General features: G+C 45.1%; 1 long non-coding RNA gene across 2 annotated transcripts in view; it reads right to left on the minus strand.

Annotated features, from left to right (window-relative positions):
• Positions 1-3889: 3889 nt before the first annotated feature.
• LOC147030548 (uncharacterized) overlaps positions 3890-19553 on the minus strand; it is a 28234-nt gene continuing 12570 nt past the window's right edge. Inside the window, exon 3 of one of the 2 annotated variants that reach the window (XR_015055797.1) lies at positions 3890-4650. This is a non-coding gene — a long non-coding RNA (uncharacterized LOC147030548). Of the gene's footprint in view, positions 4651-18612; positions 19477-19553 lie in introns of those variants that run through there. The other variant, XR_015055796.1, reaches the window with a different exon arrangement.

The following is a 19553-nucleotide window of genomic DNA, read 5'->3' on the forward strand; positions in this document are numbered from 1 at the left end:
TTCAGGACTGGTCTCCTTTATCCAAGATCAGACATGAGATCAGGGCCGTCTCTCTGGACACATCCTCAGCTTTTGATACTATTTGGCATCCCACCTTGCTCTCCAAACTGTCTGCCTATGGAATCCAAGGCCAACTCCACTCTTATATTACTGACTTCCTCCACTCTCATTGTCACCACGAAGCTCTCAACGGAACCCTTTTATTTCTTCTCCTCACCCTGTCAAGGCTGGAGAACCACAACACAGTTTTTAGACCCCATATTATTCCTAATATTCATCAATGATCTCACTGATTCTGGAAAGTCCTCTTTATCTCTTTGCTGATGATTCCAATATATGCCGTGACATATCGCATCATCCTTCTGACAGACAGGCAGAAGCCCCTTCCCTCTCCTCAGACCTTGCCAAAATCACAAACTGGCCAAACACTTGGAACATGTCTTTCAATCGTGAGAGATCCCACACACTCACTCTCTCTCTCCCAAAAAGGACTGCACCGCAAACCCTCCCATTTACTTTCTCAACAACCCTCTCAAAGAGGTTCAGTCAGTAAAAAACTATTGGGTCTCACTCTCAGCCTTGATCTCTCTTGGACAAGCCACATTTCAGAGTGGTCTCCAAAGCCAGATGCCAACTGGGCATCCTCCATTGTACAAAGTCCTTCCTTGGCACACCTGAGCTCCTCTTAAACCTACAAGGCTTTCATACGCAGCTCGATGCGCTCCCCTGCCTCACATCCCCTGTTGATGCCTCACATTCCCTGTCTCACAGGTAGGGCTCCCCTGCCTCACATCTTCCTCAGATTGATGCCATGGAAACCAAGGCCTTCAAGATCATTGGAATCTCTTGTGATGAAGCTGAGTCTCATCTACAGGCCTATCATTTCGCCATCGCCAATAAGTCGGTGGTCTCTCTGTCTTCTTCCACCTCATTTCTGGTCCTGCACCCTCTGCCCTCTCTGTGCTTTGTCCCACCCTGCAGGTATCTGCAGGATGCATGTGGTCCACCAGCAACCCCCTCCTGGTGAAACTGCCTAAATCCAGAATCACTGCTTACCTGCACTCATTTATTCCTCTTTTTCCCCACCTGTGGGATCATCTTCCACACTCTCTTTGATATCATTCTTTCCTCCAGGTCTTCAAGACAGCTGTTTGTCTTGGGAGGCATTTGTCCTGCAGTTGACTGAAAACAGACTGATGATGATGATGACGACGATGATGATGACTATGACTATGTGCCACTGCTTTGTGCAAACACAAACGTGCTCTTCTTAACAAGGTTATCCATGTTCTACACAACAAAGCTTTGTTACCTGCAATGATGTAACATATGTGACCTGGGCCATACGTAAGAAGGGGATCATCCATGATCTGGGAATGGGCATTTTTTCCTCACTCTCCATATTTCTATGCTCACCAGACATAATATAAGGTAATTAAGGCTCAAGTAAAGATCATTTGTCTCATATTGTGATACTTTACCATGTCCAAAGTATCCCCATTGCCCCCACATGCTGTCAAAGAGTGATCTTCCACATCCACAACCTAAATATTCCACATCAGACAATCCAATAGAGATCTAAATGATCTTTCACTGCACTGAGAATTATAATCGATATGGAAGGTCAAGAACCTCATGAACCAATGAAGTATTTACACGGAGCGAAAACAATGGAATGACGTATGTGCAACAATTATTCACAACACTTATACATTCCCCTTTACACCCTATGCAACAGACAGACCCACCTACAACAACATGGCAGAAAACGAGAAAAACAACAATAAACTCTTACCCTGGTGTTTTTTCTGTAGGGTGGTTCATCAAGCTGGATGACCCCATCTGCCAGCATTGGTTGGTGGTGGACATTACAGATCCCACTGTGTCTTTTCCGATGAGTAGGCAAGTTGTCTTCCCATCTGAGCATAATGGTCATGATTATGTACGACATATCAGGAGGAAATCCCAAGCATTTTAAACATATTGTGATGGTTTGGGACATCACCTCTGAATATCTCCGAGAGGACGGCGTGTCTTGAAGAGAGCATGGACCTCGTTTTCAACTCTCACTCTGTCCGGATCTTCGCATCCAAGGTCAGCTTACCATGTTGATGAGTTAAGCGAGGCAAACGGGGAACTGTGCCAGACCTCAGTCAGTCTGCCGAGCGGAACCAACGTCATGTAACCGCATCCGATATTAAACTTAGATAACCAATCCGGGCTGGCCAAAAGCCTCAGCAGCCTTATTGCCGCCATCAGAATGGACAGAATAATAAGTCAGGACACAGTCTCTTGAAGAAATGGTCTTTCGTAGCAGTAACAAAAATGCAAATATTTACAGTGGCAAGTAAACAAGTATTTACGAGGATCGAAAACAATGGAATGGCATATGTGTTTAACAATTACAGCATGTATACATCCCTCTTATCCCAATAAGCAACAAACACGCCTTCAGAACATCACAAACTTAACACTCTGCAGTACAATATGCCGGCATCATGCATCTGATGCGGAAGGGAGAGATTGCTGATTGGCAAAGAATTATGGGATGAATGATTGGTGAATTAAATGAGATGAGATGGAAAGAAATAAACGGGGATAGGATGGACCCCATGCACACCTCACACTTGTTGACTCTGGCTCCCACGTCCTGACTGAAACCAGGACCCTCCACCCGTGCTCCGTTCCCCTCCTGCTCTTTGCACAACTGCGGCACTGGTGTTTCCCCATGGAACAGTGACGTCACTCACGGCATGTACTTAATGCTAGCATGCAAATAGGTAAACATGAGAGGACCCTCACATTAATTGTGCGATGAATAATAATTGAGCTCCCACCAGAGTCCGTGACCCTCTCAGGCTTTAAATTTCTCCCATCCTCCAGGTCATTTGGCACCCCCATTCCTTTAGACCCTTCTCCCCCAGAGGCTTTACCCGCAGCCTTTAGTTAATCTTTGAATCCCCCCATGCTGCACTTTCCCCCCTCGCCTCGTCCATGGGAGGAGCTGTCTTCAAGCTGGGTCTTGGTGCGATATTCGTCGGAAGGTGCTCACGAAACGTGCCTGAAACGGCACTCGAGGCATTCGTGCAGAGAATCGGCTCACAAGCCTCTGGTTTTTGGCACAATCTTTTATCATAGGTGCTCATAAAGAGGCTTGAAATGGTGTCTTGGGCTGTGAGGATGAGGTGCTCGTGTGTGAGCAAAATATGCAGCAGATGGTTTGTGGAAAAGAATGTGGAATGACGAAAAATGGTGTTTAGGATTTCTAACTACGCGATTGCACTGCAGATCTAGCAACACGGACTGTAGACAGTTGAACTAAACAATATAACTATGAAATAAATGCTTTAGTTTTGGAGGATCAAAGCCTGGTGTTGGCTTAGTGGTTAGGGTGGTGGCTTGGGATCCCAGGGTCCTGAGTTCAAGCCCCGTTGACTGCTGAATTAACACCAGGGGGTTGACTCAGCCTGTCATCCATCTGAGGTTGGCGAAGTGAGTACCAGTGTACTGGTTCCGGTGTATGCCCCGGTTAGAATAGGTGTACCATATCCCTGTGTGTCGTAAGAGGCGACCAGGGTTGGCGTCAGGAAGGGCATCCGGCCATAAAACATTGCCTCAAGAAAAAGCCAACCCCTGCAAAGCAGGGAAAAATGGCTGTAAAAACGTTTTTTTTTTTTTTTTTAGTTTTGGAAGATCTCTTTGAGACTCATCAAAAGCACAACACTGTTCCTTTACAAGGAAATTCAACACAGTCGGCAGCCACTTGGCTCATCAAAGCAGCCACTATTGTTGCCAACTGATGGTTCTTTGTCAGTGCTCTATCCTTTTTAAATGCTTAGCATCAAGCAAGGAAGCAGCACATACCATTTATTTGGTATGAGATGTCCTTGTGTTCAATTCAAATCGCTGACTTCCCAGACTCAGAGGGGATGCTCAAACCATTACACCACCGAGTCTGGTTGAAGATGTTGTTGTGGTTATGGAAATGACCCCCATGCATTCAGAGACAGGTAGGATTTTCCCCAGACTGATATTTATTTAGTTTGTACTTAGATCTCCTACCTGTTGTTTAGAGGGATTTTGGGAGGGAGATGCGTTGTGAGTTTAGCATGTTCATTCCTGGAGTAATGTTACAAAACTTTCCAACTTTTAGTCCAACAATCCATACATTTGTTCCTCAACCTCAAACCCCTCCCCTCACCCTTTTTCCTCCCAAGCCCCCACTTCAGAACCACCCCCCTTTCATGAGTCCGCACATCATGAATTACCGATTAGCTCAGCACAATGGACCCAAATTACTCAAACTCAGTACAAACGATCCTTAATCATGTGCAAATCAGCGTGGAATTAAACAAACCTTTATTTTCATTGCCTGCAAAACACCTATTCAAACACAAGAGATGCGATAATTTGCGCTACATTTGTCACATGACGTTGCTATGCCAGAGACAACAACAGCTGTATCCCAGGGGGTTGTGCTTTGCTAGCAGGACCAACCCTCCAATGCCCTGGTCGGCAGAGGCCAATGATAAGGCAATATGGCCTGGAAGACGAGCAGTGAAAGGAGCAGTAACCACATCCCCTCTGTGCGGTGGTAAAAGGCTCAAACTCTTCATGTGAAAAGGATTAAAGGCACCTTTCGATGGAAATCTGCAAACACATTCCAGACACATTAGAACCAAGATATTCTAGTTTTGTATTTTTAATTATAATTATCTGTGGTTTGTAGAATTTGTTTTTCACTTGGAAGTTGTGGGTTACGATGTATAAATAAAGGTGGGAAAAGTCTGATTTAATGTTAATTAATTCCAGGCTATAAGGCAACAAAAGGATAAATTTTTTAAAAGGGGGTATGGAATTCTTATAGGCACTATAGGTGGGCTCCGTAAGCGATAAGATAGTCTGCTTTCTCATGTATCTTTTAATTACTCCTTTTCATTGCGATTTTTATCCATCCATTGTAAATACATGTTTGTGATTGCTACCGTAAATACCTGCCATTTCTGACTGAATAAACCTTGTTGTGCTTGTTGAATAATTGAATAAATATACTTGTTAAACTGTTAAATGTTTCCGACATGCTCACTCTCGTCCTTTTCTCTGTTGGTCCAACTAAGTGTGTAAGACTAGATAGCTTGGCTCCAGTTTGGCTCCGGGATTAGCCAACAGCCATCCATGGTTCGCTCAGCCATGCATAACAAATAGGCGGTTGGTTGTTGAGGGCGTGACTCTAATTAGGATTGCTGTGCCAACGTTAAGGTAATGCGTAACCAAGGAGCGAAGACCCTGCTAGGCCCAGTAATTCTAATCGGTGGCGACGGTTGTCGAGCAACCCGTCAGACTGCAGAGTTATCTGTGGCTGGCGGCCTCAGCACCGGAGGTGAGGTAAAGGTCTGAGGAGCTCCCTCATGGTAACAACAGACCCTGGTACTGTAACAATATATTGTACTGCATCTACTATGTTCAATTTTCATTTGCTAAAAATGCTCTTGTAATTAGCATAAAAGTCCATTGAAGTGTCCAGATGTCCTTGCCCTTACACAGATGCAAGCTCCTCCAGGAGACTTGATGACTCCAAAGCACTATCTGCTGCTTTTAGAAGATTCAAGGTTGAAAATGGTCAACGGCTTGTTAGGAGGGCGGCTGCATCCTACTGGGTGGTTTGCCATCATGCTTTATGGTGCAATCAACAAAGCCACGTTCCACGGTCCAACAGCCCAACTTGAAAGCTTATAATACTCGGTGGTGCAGCCCCACTGAATGGGCGATAACGACTTGCTTCATAATTGCACGCACGCTCATGGCCAGTAAAGCTTGATAAACAGGTGGAGTTCCATGTTCTTGTTATACTGGAGGACAATCTACCTTCAAGTTCAAGGTCAATGGCTCCATCATATGATGAGCAAATCATGACAGCATTCCTGCTCCTGGTGTTCATGATGTGAGGAAGAGACCAAAAACCAGGAATGTTTCTTTCCTTCGAAAATCGTTGATAAATGTGTTCAAATCGCAAGTAGTTCGAATCATATTTTATAGAATGGAGTGTTTGAAGAATCCTGCTCCGTCCATAAAATGCACGTTCTGCACTTCAGCTGACGTGGAAGGCCAAAAATGATGGACTGAGAAATGGTTTGGCTAATAGGGACCGGAATAAAAAATTTATTGGTCTAACATCACAGTCCAGGAAAGACACCTGTGAAGCACAATTACGATTAAATTAAGCTATTAAATAAATAACATAAAATAGAATAATTTCAACTTGATTCATTCATTCCAAGGCAATGATATATCAGTTATTTCTCTGAAACTCGTTGTCCTCCCTCCCTAACCCTTACACCCTACCCATCACCCATCCAATGCCTTGTCCACCCTTCAGCCGAAGTGGGAGGTTGCTCAGGTAGATGGAGAGACCTATGGCAGCGTATCCATGTGGAATGATTTTGTTTTATGCGATTGGGGGTGATGTCCCAAAAGCTGCGTAAAGACTAATCGCTTGGTTTGGGGAAATCCGTTCTCCGAACGGTGTGTGACCTGATCAAGGCTGTACCATGAACAAAGGGTCAATGGTCTCAAAGGCATCATCGAGCCCAAACGGTTCCTGCGCTGCATGCAAGATGAGTCTTCTTGAGCTGATAAGATGTCATCTTATGTCATCATCATACATCACGTAACATTATTGTCATTACTTATAGCATTATGAACATCACATTTACAGGACGTAACACAGTTTTCATTTCCGAGAAGCATCCATCTTTTTCGCGATGATGCTTCGCTCGAGGTATTCTTGCACAATGGCATGTTTTTCATCATCGAGGAACAACATTGTGTGTCCCGACTCCTGAGATCTGTAGGTGTGGCTTGGCAGGATGGTCTAGATTCTAGAGGTATGCCTAATCGCCTGTGAGCTGTCTCACCTGGGTTCGAATTTCCACCCAGCTATAAACCGTCATCCTTGTGCTTCGCATGTCAGGCAATAAGACATCGATGAAGAACCCATCTACCAGCAATGGGGGAGTTGCTGGACGTTAAAGATCCCACTGTGTCCTTGTCAAAAGAGTCGCTGAGTTATCGCCGGCACCCTGAACAAATTACAAATTCAGGCCACAATCAAGCATCAGGCCTGGCTGGTTCCTAAAAGACTTGTGCCAGACTTGTCCCCCCTGCCCCACCCCCGACCGATCCAATAATTGAATCCATAAAGAAGATGAAGATTTAAACGATGTCCAGTTCATCCTTCACTCCATCAAGTCGCCCCCGCTTGGAACTGCGTGAGCTGGCAACAGGACGGACCGTATGTTGTTTTCATTAACTTACAAGAACAGGGGGAGACTGTCACCTGGTCCATCTCTAATCGATTTACGGTAAAGTACGGTGACATCGTGCTTATAGGAGTGCTCAGAGGTCACGGTGTCATCTATGAGCTGTCTCGCCTGGGTTCGATTCCTCATCCCACCATAAGCTATTCCTCTTCATGATATGCTATCAGGGCATCGTATAACCATCGACTGTGCTGTCCTTCAAAAGGGACCTGAAACCAGCTGTGACCTCTACGTGATCCATCCACTGGTATAACCCCTTTGCTTATGAACGTGAAAGATCCCACTTTCCCCATTGTTACCTTCGCCATCGAAGGTGAAGGATGAATGAAATTTCATTCATTCGGATGAAACTTGGTGGACACATTGCGTGTGTGACACGGTCGAGTTGATTCAATTTTGGTGAAGATACGAGAATTATTTAATTTTTAAGATGATTCTTCACCATTAAGAGATCGCGCCAAAAAGGATACGTGGTTTGATATTTCACTTTTTTTTTGAGTGCCCTTCTGGTTTTTAAAGAGTGGACCATTGTGTGCCAGTGGCCTTTCGTGAAGACGAGCTGCTTTAGCAATGCATTGCATGCCAGTGGTGATATGTGGAGGGTACATTTCCCTACCATGGTATGGTCATGGGCACCCAATAGATGCCACCCAGATTGGCATAAGGACGATTGTTAATATTGTGAATTGTACCAGAAAAAAAGAAAAATTCATTTCAAATAGAATGTTTAAAAACACTTCAAGAGGACAATTTAAAACCCCACAAGAATCAACCCCTAACGCCAGTGACCCTGACCCATTTACTGCCCAATATATGGAGTTGATAAGATTTGACAAAGGGTGCAGAACACAACACGCACTCAATGACAAAGAAAGAAAACAGTGGAAGGAGGTAAATGAAGGAATAAATAAGGATAGGACATGAGAATGCAAGCGACCCGAAAGAATGAAACAAAATAAATACACAACTACAACTGACGCTAATAACTGCGAGCAGTTACAACGGGTTACAAATAACCGAACGCTACCCGTTCCAACGCCGATATCATCCCAAGGCGCACGTTATAATGACAATGCCACCCTATGCCAATGTCTTCCCACGCCGCCCGTTCTAATGACGATGTCACCCCATGCCGATGTCTTCCCACGCCACCGTTCTACTGACAATGCCACCCTATGCCGATGTCTTCCCATGCCACCGGTTCTAATGACAATGCCACCCTATGCCGATGTCTTCCCACGCCGCCCGTTCTAATGACAATGCCACCATATGCCAATGTCTTCCCACTCCGTCCGTTCTCATGACAATGCCACCCCATGCCGATGTCTTCCCAAGCCACCTGCTCCAATGATAATGCCACCCTATGCCAATGTCTTCCCATGCCACCTGTTCTAATTGTAATGCCACCATATGCCAATGTCTTCCCATGCCATCTGTTTTAATTATGATGCCACCCTATGCCAATGTATTCCCACACCATTTGTTTTAATGATGATGCCACCCTATGCCAACGTCTTCCCACACCGTCCGTTCTAATGCCAATGCCACCCGATGCCAATGTCTTCCCACGCCGTCCGTTCTAATGACAATGCCACCCTATGCCGATGTCTTCCCACGCCGCCCGTTCTAATGACAATGCCACCATATGCCAATGTCTTCCCACTCCGTCCGTTCTCATGACAATGCCACCCCATGCCGATGTCTTCCCAAGCCACCTGCTCCAATGATAATGCCACCCTATGCCAATGTCTTCCCATGCCACCTGTTCTAATTGTAATGCCACCATATGCCAATGTCTTCCCATGCCATCTGTTTTAATTATGATGCCACCCTATGCCAATGTATTCCCACACCATTTGTTTTAATGATGATGCCACCCTATGCCAACGTCTTCCCACACCGTCCGTTCTAATGCCAATGCCACCCGATGCCAATGTCTTCCCACGCCGTCCGTTCTAATGACAATGCCACCCTATGCCGATGTCTTCCCACGCCGCCCGTTCTAATGACAATGCCACCATATGCCAATGTCTTCCCACTCCGTCCGTTCTCATGACAATGCCACCCCATGCCGATGTCTTCCCAAGCCACCTGCTCCAATGATAATGCCACCCTATGCCAATGTCTTCCCATGCCACCTGTTCTAATTGTAATGCCACCATATGCCAATGTCTTCCCATGCCATCTGTTTTAATGATGATGCCACCCTATGCCAATGTATTCCCACACCATTTGTTTTAATGATGATGCCACCCTATGCCAATGTCTTCCCACACCGTCCGTTCTAATGCCAATGCCACCCGTTGCCAATGTCTTCCCACGCCGTCCGTTCTAATGACAATGCCACCCTATGCCGATGTCTTTCCACGCCGTCCGTTCTCATGACAATGCCACCCCATGCCGATGTTTTCCCACGCCACCCATTCTAATAACAATGCCACCCGATGCCAATGTCTTACCACACCGCCCATTCTAATGAAAATGCCACCCGATGCCAATGTCTTCCCAAGCCGCCCATTCTAATGGCAATGCCACCCTATGCTGATGTCTTCCCATGCCACCCGTTCTCATGACAATGCCACCCCATGCTGATGACTTCCCATGCCGCCCATTCTAATGGCAATGCCACCCTATGCTGATGTCTTCCCATGCCACCCGTTCTCATGACAATGCCACCCCATGCTGATGACTTCCCAAGCCACCCATTCTAATGGCAATGCCACCCTATGCTGATGTCTTCCCATGCCACCCGTTCTCATGACAATGCCACCCCATGCTGATGACTTCCCACGCCGCCCATTCTAATGACAATGCCACCCCATGCTGATGACTTCCCACGCCGCCCATTCTAATGACGATGCCACCCCATGCTGATGACTTCCCACGCCGCCCATTCAAATGACGATGCCACCCTATTACGCCATATTTATCAAACTATATTTCTCATGGCTTATCGATCCCAAGAACTGCCACTTGCAGCGGAACTGTGAGTAGTGATTTCTCAGTGGACGCTTACAAAACTGCAAGCCATGAGGAATAAATTTGATAAGTATGACGTCATCGTTCACATGGTTTGTTAGCCATGTTGGATTGAAGGAAAACATTTAAAAACCTTTTTCTCTGGAACCACTTCAACGATTCATGCAAAACTTGAAAAATGTCATCCACTATCCAGATGAAAAAGGTTTCAGAACAACGACGTCATAGGTCACATGATTTGGCAGCCATGGTGGATTGGAGGAAAGCCTTAAAAAAACAAACTCTGATACCTGAAACGGGAGATAGAAAAAGGCCGAATATGAATAATGACGGGTAATGAAAATCAGACTGTCACTGACGCTGTTTTATATGAACAAACCTCATATTGAGCTATGAATGGAAGAAGAAAGGCAAATACAAGTGGAACTTTAACGCACAAGAAGTTCATTTGGCACACAATGACTGCACGACATAATTTGCGTCTTTGGGGGTGAGAGAACAGTGGGGCAGGTAAGGGGACCCACTCCCCCCCCCCCACCCCACACACACACAGACACTTTTTTAATTGTTGGGGGGGGGGCAGGGAGGGGAATGGGGTTGTTGTCGAGTGAGGAGTTAAATAACACAGAAAACACATTTACAGACGAGATCGATCGTTCACAGACATCACGATCACAACATATGTGTCCAATCTTCCATCCATACGTGGGATATCTACCGAACCTGACAATATCCAAATACTCCCTCATGCTTCTGTAGGTATCGAACGAATTCCTGTTTAAATATATCCACTATCAAAAATAAGGAAGGGGGGTAGGGGGTAGGGGGTAGGGGGTAGGGGGTAGGGGGTAGGGGGTAGGGGGTAGTATCAGGAGGGCAATGATTCAAAGGTTTCGATTCCTTTTCATTCAGACATGAAAGAAAAACTGCTTTGAGCACCAGAAAGTCCATCAAGTGTAAAAGGTTTTCAACTGATTCGGTTTGACAATAGCCCGAGAGAGTGCAGGCAAACGCACACGGAGCACTCATTCTGCATCACACAGACAAGTGAGAGGTGCAGCTGGGGTTATATACAAATGCGTAAAGATCCCCAGAAACCCCCGCCCCCCACCCCCTCCAGGCTCCGATTCATCCCCAAACCCACTCCGAACACAAACACAAGAATGCGACAGCACTGGGGGCTATTAGCGAGACAAAGGTGCGTTTCGAAAAGCAAGTGGTGCTGAGAGCTCACCGCTTGGTTCAGGGTGTATCATTTTACTGGGAGTGATGCCATTCCACCATGCCACGAGGCTACCATGTCACCATGTTACCATGTTACCATGCCACGAGGCTACCATGCTACCATGTCACCATGTTACCATTCCACCATGCCACGAGGCTACCATGCTACCATGTCACCATGTTACCATTCCACCATGCCACGAGGCTACCATGCTACCATGTCACCATGTTACCATTCCACCATGCCACGAGGCTACCATGCTACCATGTCACCATGTTACCATTCCACCATGCCACGAGGCTACCATGTCACCATGTTACCATGCCACGAGGCCACGAGGCTACCATGTCACCATGTTACCATTCCACCATGCCACGAGGCTACCATGTCACCATGTTACCATTCCACCATGCCACGAGGCTACCATGCTACCATGTCACCATGTTACCATTCCACCATGCCACAAGGCTACCATGTCACCATGTTACCATTCCACCATGCCACGAGGCTACCATGCTACCATGTCACCATGTTACCATTCCACCATGCCACAAGGCTACCATGCTACCATGTCACCATGTTACCATTCCACCATGCCACGAGGCTACCATGTCACCATGTTACCATGCCACGAGGCTACCATGTCACCATGTTACCATGTTACCATGCCACGAGGCTACCATGCTACCATTCCGACATGCCACGAGGCTACCATGCTACCATGTCACCATGTTACCATTCCACCATGCCACGAGGCTACCATGTCACCATGTTACCATGTTACCATTCCACCAGGCCACAATTCCACCATGCTACTATGTCACCATGTCACCATGTTACCATTCCACCAGGCCACGAGGCTACCATGTCACCATGTTACCATGTTACCATTCCACCAGGCCACAATTCCACCATGCTACTATGTCACCATGTTACTATGCCACCATTCCACCATGTTACCATGTTACTATGTTACCATTCCACCATGTTACCATTCCACCATTTACAATTCCACCATGTTACCATTCCACCATGTTACCATTCCACCATGCAACCATGCTATCATGTTATGATTCCACCATGCAACCATGCTATCATGTTACGATTCCACCATGCCACCATGTCACCATGTCATCATGCTACCATTCCACCATGCTACCATATTACCATTTCACCATGCTACCATGTTACCATTCCACCATGCTGCCAGGCTAGCATGTTACCATTCCACCATGCTACCATCCTACCATGTCACCATGCTACCATTCCACCATGCTACAATGTTACCATTCCACCATGCTACGATGTTACCATTCCACCATGTTACCATGTTACCATTCCACCATGCCACCATGTTATTATGCCACCATTCCACCATGCTACGATTCCACCATGCCACTATGTTACCATTCCACCATGCCACCATGTTATTATGCCACCATTCCACCATGCTACGATTCCACCATGCCACTATGTTACCATTCCACCATGTTACCATTCCACCATGTCACCATGCCACCATTTCACCATGTAACCATTCCACAATGTTACCATTCCAACATGTCACCATGCTACCATTCCACCATGCGACCAATCCACCATGCCACCATGTTACCATTCCATGTCACCATGCTACCATGCCACCATGTTACCATTCCACCATGCCACCATGTTACTATGCCACCATTCCACCATGCTACCATTCCACCATGTTACCATGTTACCATTCCACCATGTTACCATTCCACCATGTTACAATTCCACCATGTTACCATTCCACCATGCCACCATGTTATTATGCCACCATTCCACCATGCCACCATGTTATGATTCCACCATGCAACCATGCCACCATGTTACTATGCCACCATTCCACCATGCCACCATGTTACTATGCCACCATTCCACCATGCCACCATGTTACTATGCCACCATTCCACCATGTTATTATGCCACCATTCCACCATGCCACCATGTTATTATGCCACCATTCCACCATGCAACCATGCCACCATGTTACTATGCCACCATTCCACCATGCCACCATGTTACTATGCCACCATTCCACCATGTTACCATGTTACTATGTTACCATTCCACCATGTTACCATTCCACCATGTTACCATTCCACCATGTTACCATTCCACCATGCCACCATGTTATTATGCCACCATTCCACCATGCCACCATGTTATTATGCCACCATTCCACCATGCCCGGGTCGACGAATAATGGACAACAGCGCAGTACATGGCATTTATTGCGTCATGCTCGAAATGCAATTTGCACTTTGCTGGGTTTACTATCTCTCTGGCCATTCAACAATTGCTTTTTTCTTGGCAATGATTGAGCACGGCATGATAATGAGTATGTAATACAGCCATTATTCGGTGCACTACCAACGTCTTCCCCTGTGCGAGTTATTCAAAGCCTGACTCATAATTTTCCAATCGCAACAACCATAGCAAGCAATGGTCTCTGTGTGAACAAGGAAGCAGCACACACCATCGTTTTAACAATAAAGTGCTCAAAATAATAATAATAATAATAATAATAATAATAATAATAATAATAATAATAATAATAATCTTCATTACCTTCACCAATGAAGGTGGACAGAGGTTAGGTTTGCACCCTGGTCTGTGAGCAGGATATCTCAAAATGTTGTGGACGGATTCGCACGAAACTTGGAGTATGAGTTGGGTAGGTGACACGAACAAATCGATGAGATTTGGGTTCAGGTCCGAATCCAGATCTGGCATATCAGTGGGATACAAAACATAAACTGTTCAGCCTGGCGGAGGTACGAGCTCTGCCGCGTGCCATTCCAGTTATTACCTTCGCCGAAGGAGAGGGTATTGCGTTTCGGTCCATTTGTTAGTTGCAAAATCGAATATTTTTCAAGTATATTGGTCAGTCGATTTTGTTACTTAGCGAAAAATTATTTTGCCAAGTATGTTGGTCTGTCACGTTTGTCCGTCTGTCTGTTTGTTTGTTTGTCTGTTTGGCACACGACTTTTGGCCACAATTTTCAATCAATCGTTTTGAAAATTTTTGTGTGTATAGGTGACTGGCCAAGGAGGGCAATGCTAAATTTTGGTGAAGATCCGAATCCAGATCCGGATCTGAGTATTTTCTAAGTGATTCTTCATCGTTGAGAGATCGGTCCAAAACGATATAGAGCACGATATCTCAGAAGGTTATGGGTGGATTCACACGAAACTTGGTGGACAGGTTGGGAGTGCCACAAAGAAGAATCGATTCAATTTTAGTGAAAATCCCAATCCATATCTGGATATGACAGTTATTTAATTTTTAACTGATTCTTCACCATTGAGAGATGGGGCTAAAATCGATATGGCATGACATCTCAAAAAGTTGAGGATGGATTTGGATGAAACTTGGTGGACAGGTTGAGTGTGTGACAGGGACTAATTGGTTAGATTTTGTTGAAGATCTGAATGTGGATCCGGATTCGAGAATATTTTTAGTGATTCTTCACCGTTGAGAGATTGTGCGAAAAACGATAATCCAGCACAATATCTCAAAAAAGAATGTTATGGATGGATTCACACAAAACTTGGTGGACAGCTTGAGAGTGCCACGAGGAAGAATTGCTTCAATTTTAGTGAAGATCTGAATCCATATCTGGATACGAGAGTTATTTAATTTTTAACTGATTCTTCACCATTGAGAAAGGGGTCTAAAATTGACATTGCATGATATCTCAAAAAGTTCAGGATGGATTCGGATAAAACTTGGTGGACAGGTTGAGTGTGTGAAAAGGACTAATTGTTTCGACTTTGGTGAAGATCTGAATCTGGATACAGATTCGAGAATTTTCCAAGTGATTCTTCACCATTGAGAGATGGGGCCAAAAACAATATGCAGCACAATATCTCAATAGGTTATGGATGGATTCACACAAAACTTGATGGACGGGTTGTGAGTGCCACGAGGAAGAACATTCAATTTGGTGAACATCCAAATCCAGATCCGGATTCGAGAATTTTTCAGCTGATTCTTCCTCATTGAGAGATAGGGCCAAAAACTATGAAGAGCAAGTTATCTCCAGAAGTTGTGGGCAACTTGTGACAAAACGAGATGGAAGAGTTGGTGAGGTGACAAGAACAAGACGATTCGATTTTGGTTAAGGTCCGGAATATGATCTGACCTGTTAGTGGCATACAAAATGTAAACTATTCAGCCTGGCGGAGGTATGTTCTCTACAGAGTGCGTTCCGTTTCGCCAAGTTGTCACTCTCCGAGTGATTTTTCACTCATAGAAAAATCGCTCAGAGAAAAAAACCTGTTTGTCTATTTATCGGCCACAGGTTGCAATTTTAAACCAATCTTCACGAAACTTCACCACATGGTAGAGTTTGTCATAAGGAAGAAGCTTATTGTTTTTGAGGTCAAAAGATCAACATATAGTGTAGTAGATAGTAGAAAATCGTGCAAATTATGATACAAGCATCAGATTTGGCATTTCTGTTCTGCAGGGCTTTCTGATCAAATCTGCCCGATTGGCCATTTGAAAATACAAATTTTGAAAAATTTGAAAAAAAAAAAGTTCAAAAATATTTGAATTCACAGCTGGCTGAAATTCTTGAAGCGCAAGTGAACATCCCAGACAGAGAAGCAATGGGTGATGCAGTCATCATTGATGGCTCAGCACTTATCAATGCCCTACCTCCACGCACTTCAAAGATATTTGATGACTATGCTAAAGAAGACATCAGCCCAAAGGTGGAATCCTATGGTGCCAGGTACGAGAGGGTGGACATAGTGTTTGATGTGTACAAGAAGTCAAGTCTGAAGTCCGAGGCAAGGAATCAGAAGAAGAGTGACAGGAACCAGTAAGACCCCAAGTAACTGGAGAAGCTTTCTTCGAGATGACAGCAACAAGACTGAGCTGTTTCACTTCCTTGCGGAAAAGATGTGTGAAGCACAGACTACAAGTACAGTCATTGTCACAAAAGGAGAAGATGCCATTAGCAACACAAGGAAGTCACTGGATGCTGTGTCTCCATGTTGTCATGAAGAACCTGACACTCGAATATTTGTACACGCCAGGGATGCAACGACGGATGGTAGCAAGTCCATGATCATTAAGGCTAATGACACGGACGTACTAGTCATAGCAATATCTGTACTGCCATCCTTGCAGGAACTAGGTCTTGAGAACATGTGGATTGCCTTTGGCCAAGGAGCCAAGGTGCGATGGATTCCAGTCCATGAGGTAGTTTCTGCAAAAGGGCCTGAGAAAGCTAGAGGAATCCCATACTTCCATGCATTCACTGGATGTGACGTCGTGTCTGCCTTCCGCGATAAAGGGAAGAAAACTCCATGGCAGACTTGGAACGTCTTTGATGATGTTTCTGAAACATTCACCAATCTCAGCCAGCATCCAACATTGATTCGTGATCTTGACTTTTTGAAGTTTTTTTTTTCTTTCAAATTTTTCAAAATTTGGATTTTCAAATGGCCAATCGGGCAGATTTGATTAGAATCCCCTGGAGAACAAATGTGCCAAATTTGATGCTTGTATCATCATTTGCACGATTCCTCTCAAAAATTGCTGTTATCTGCCTCACTAATAGGCCATAGGTCAACAACTTTGGTGACATTTCTAAAATCCTCAATTTTCATCCGATTGACTTGAAATTTGAAGAGGATATATATATATATATATATATATATATATATATATATATATATATATATATATATATATATCAGGTCACTAAATTCAATCAATCAATTATTTTTGAGGTCAACATCGACCAAAAGGTTAACATAGGCCCAAGGTAAACAACTGAAATGGTATTTCTAAAATCCTCAATTTTCATCCCATTGACTTTAAATTTGAAGAGGATTTGCGTATCAGATCACTGAATTCAACCACCAATTATTTCAGAGGTCAACATCGGCCGAATTTCTAAAATAGTAAATTTTTATCCCATTGACCTTAAATTTGAAGAGGATTTGCATGTCAGGTCACTGAATTCAAACACCAAATATTTCTAAGGTCAACATGGGTCGGATTTCTAAAATAGTCAATTTTCATCCCCTTGACTTGAAATTTGAAGGCGAGTTGCATATTTGGTCATTGAATTCAACCACTAATTATTTTTGAGGTCAAATTTGTTTTATGGATTTTACAAGTATCGTGCTCTGCACGATGTCGTCTTCTTGTTACTTGCAAAATCGAAGATTTTTCAAGTATATTGGTCAGTCTGTCTTGTTATTTTGTCTGTCTGTATATCTGTCTGTCTGTCTGTCTGTCTGTTTGTCACCTACAGGTTACAATTTTAAACCGATCTTCACGAAACTTCACTACATGGTAGAGTTTGTCATAAGAAAGAAGCCTATTCTTTTTGAGGTCAAAAGGTCAAAAGGTCAAAATAGGCTCAAGGTCAACAACTAAGGTGGTATTTCTAAAATCCTCAATTTTCATCCAATTTTGAAATTTGACTTGAAATTTGAAGAGGATTTATATTTCATGTCACTGAATTCAACTAGCCAATTACTTTTGAGGTCAACGTTCACCAAAATGTCAACATTGGCTCAAGGTCAACAACTAAGGTCGTATTGAAATAAAAACCCGGCATGTGCCGAGGCTCGGGGTCTATTGTACCTGATAAAGCTGGCTGCGAAGCCAGCGAAACGTTGCATGAGACCGGGTCTGCTCTTGCTTTTTTGTTCAAATTAGTGGAGTCGATGTAGTTTTTTACGTTTGGTTTGAAGCGCCTTCTTCCTCTTCTTTCAAAATGTGTAATCCCAACTGCCCCAATCATACATATGTATTGTTGCGGGCTGGCGGGGTCAGGTGAGAAGACCACGTGGTGGGGGGTGCTACGTCGATTCCCATCAGACTCCCCAGAATTGAAGGCTATCGCTCACGGATAATTCTGTGACGCGGCGGGTTGCTTAACCGACCGCCGACGCCAATAATACAACCGCGTGACCTAGGGTCCACCCGTCTATGGGATCGGGTTACCTAATTAACTACACGGTTTAACCACCGGGTAACTACGCCCTCGGTATGCCTTGTCCGAACCGGATCACTCTACTGGATCGGATCACCTTTCCGGATCGGATGCAGCCGAGCGACACTGCCAAGGACGTACCGGCTAGAAGGAACAGACCGTTGGGAATAAAGACCTGGCTAAACCTGGATCCGAACCATGCTGGACCAATGAGGGAAAAGATAAAGGCGAGCTGGGAACATTTCTACAACAATTATTTACTTACAATAAGCGAGGAAAAGCATGTGGCACAACAAAGGTTTATTGGGGGTGTAATGCAGGGAAAGATGAGAGAGGTGTGGGGTGCGGCAATTTTACAAGCAACCTACAAAGCAGACAGTGCAGACTTGACATGAGATTAATAAAGCAACAATCACAACAATAAAAGATCTTATACAGGCTTACTTAATGGACAGGCGCCAACACTCTCAGACACACACTCAGACAAAGTAAACCCAATTGTGAAAGGGACTTTTGCAGCCAGGGAGGGAGGGAGTTGAGGTTACAGTTTCTCGGTACCTGAGCGTTTCGGGGGGGGGGGGGTGCTCCGTGGTGCGGCACCCAACAATGGTTGAGTTGTTCGGCCACAACCGCACGTGTGGAGATTGTGTCTGCAGGAGGGCTTGAGTGGAGAAGAGCGGACTCGAAAGGGGGGGGGGGCGAAAGATGAGCAGCAGGCAGCACCAGGCAAGAGGCCGTTCGTCGAGGTCGTCGAGGCCGCCTTTCTGGGCAGGGTTTCAGCTAGAGGCTGGCATGGCCCGCCCACGTCTGGCCTTGGGGAGATGGTTGGCGGTGCAGCTTCGTGTGTCCAGCTGAACGTCGGGATTTTGCCTCTGAAAAAGAGTTGCTGGGTAGACGGTGGTACGCTGTGGCCAGCGAAACGAGGGTAGCAAGCGAGATGATGGCATCGTGGATCGTCACCCTGTGGTAAGAGAGACGAGGGTAGCACGCGAGGCAAATTTACCTCAGCAGTGAAAAGAGGAAGAGTGGGAGGTGGAA

Source organism: Eptatretus burgeri, chromosome 3 (assembly GCF_056783735.1).
Source record: "Eptatretus burgeri isolate ZD-2024b chromosome 3, Ebu_testis_v1, whole genome shotgun sequence".
NCBI classification, from domain to species: Eukaryota; Metazoa; Chordata; class Myxini; order Myxiniformes; family Myxinidae; genus Eptatretus; species Eptatretus burgeri.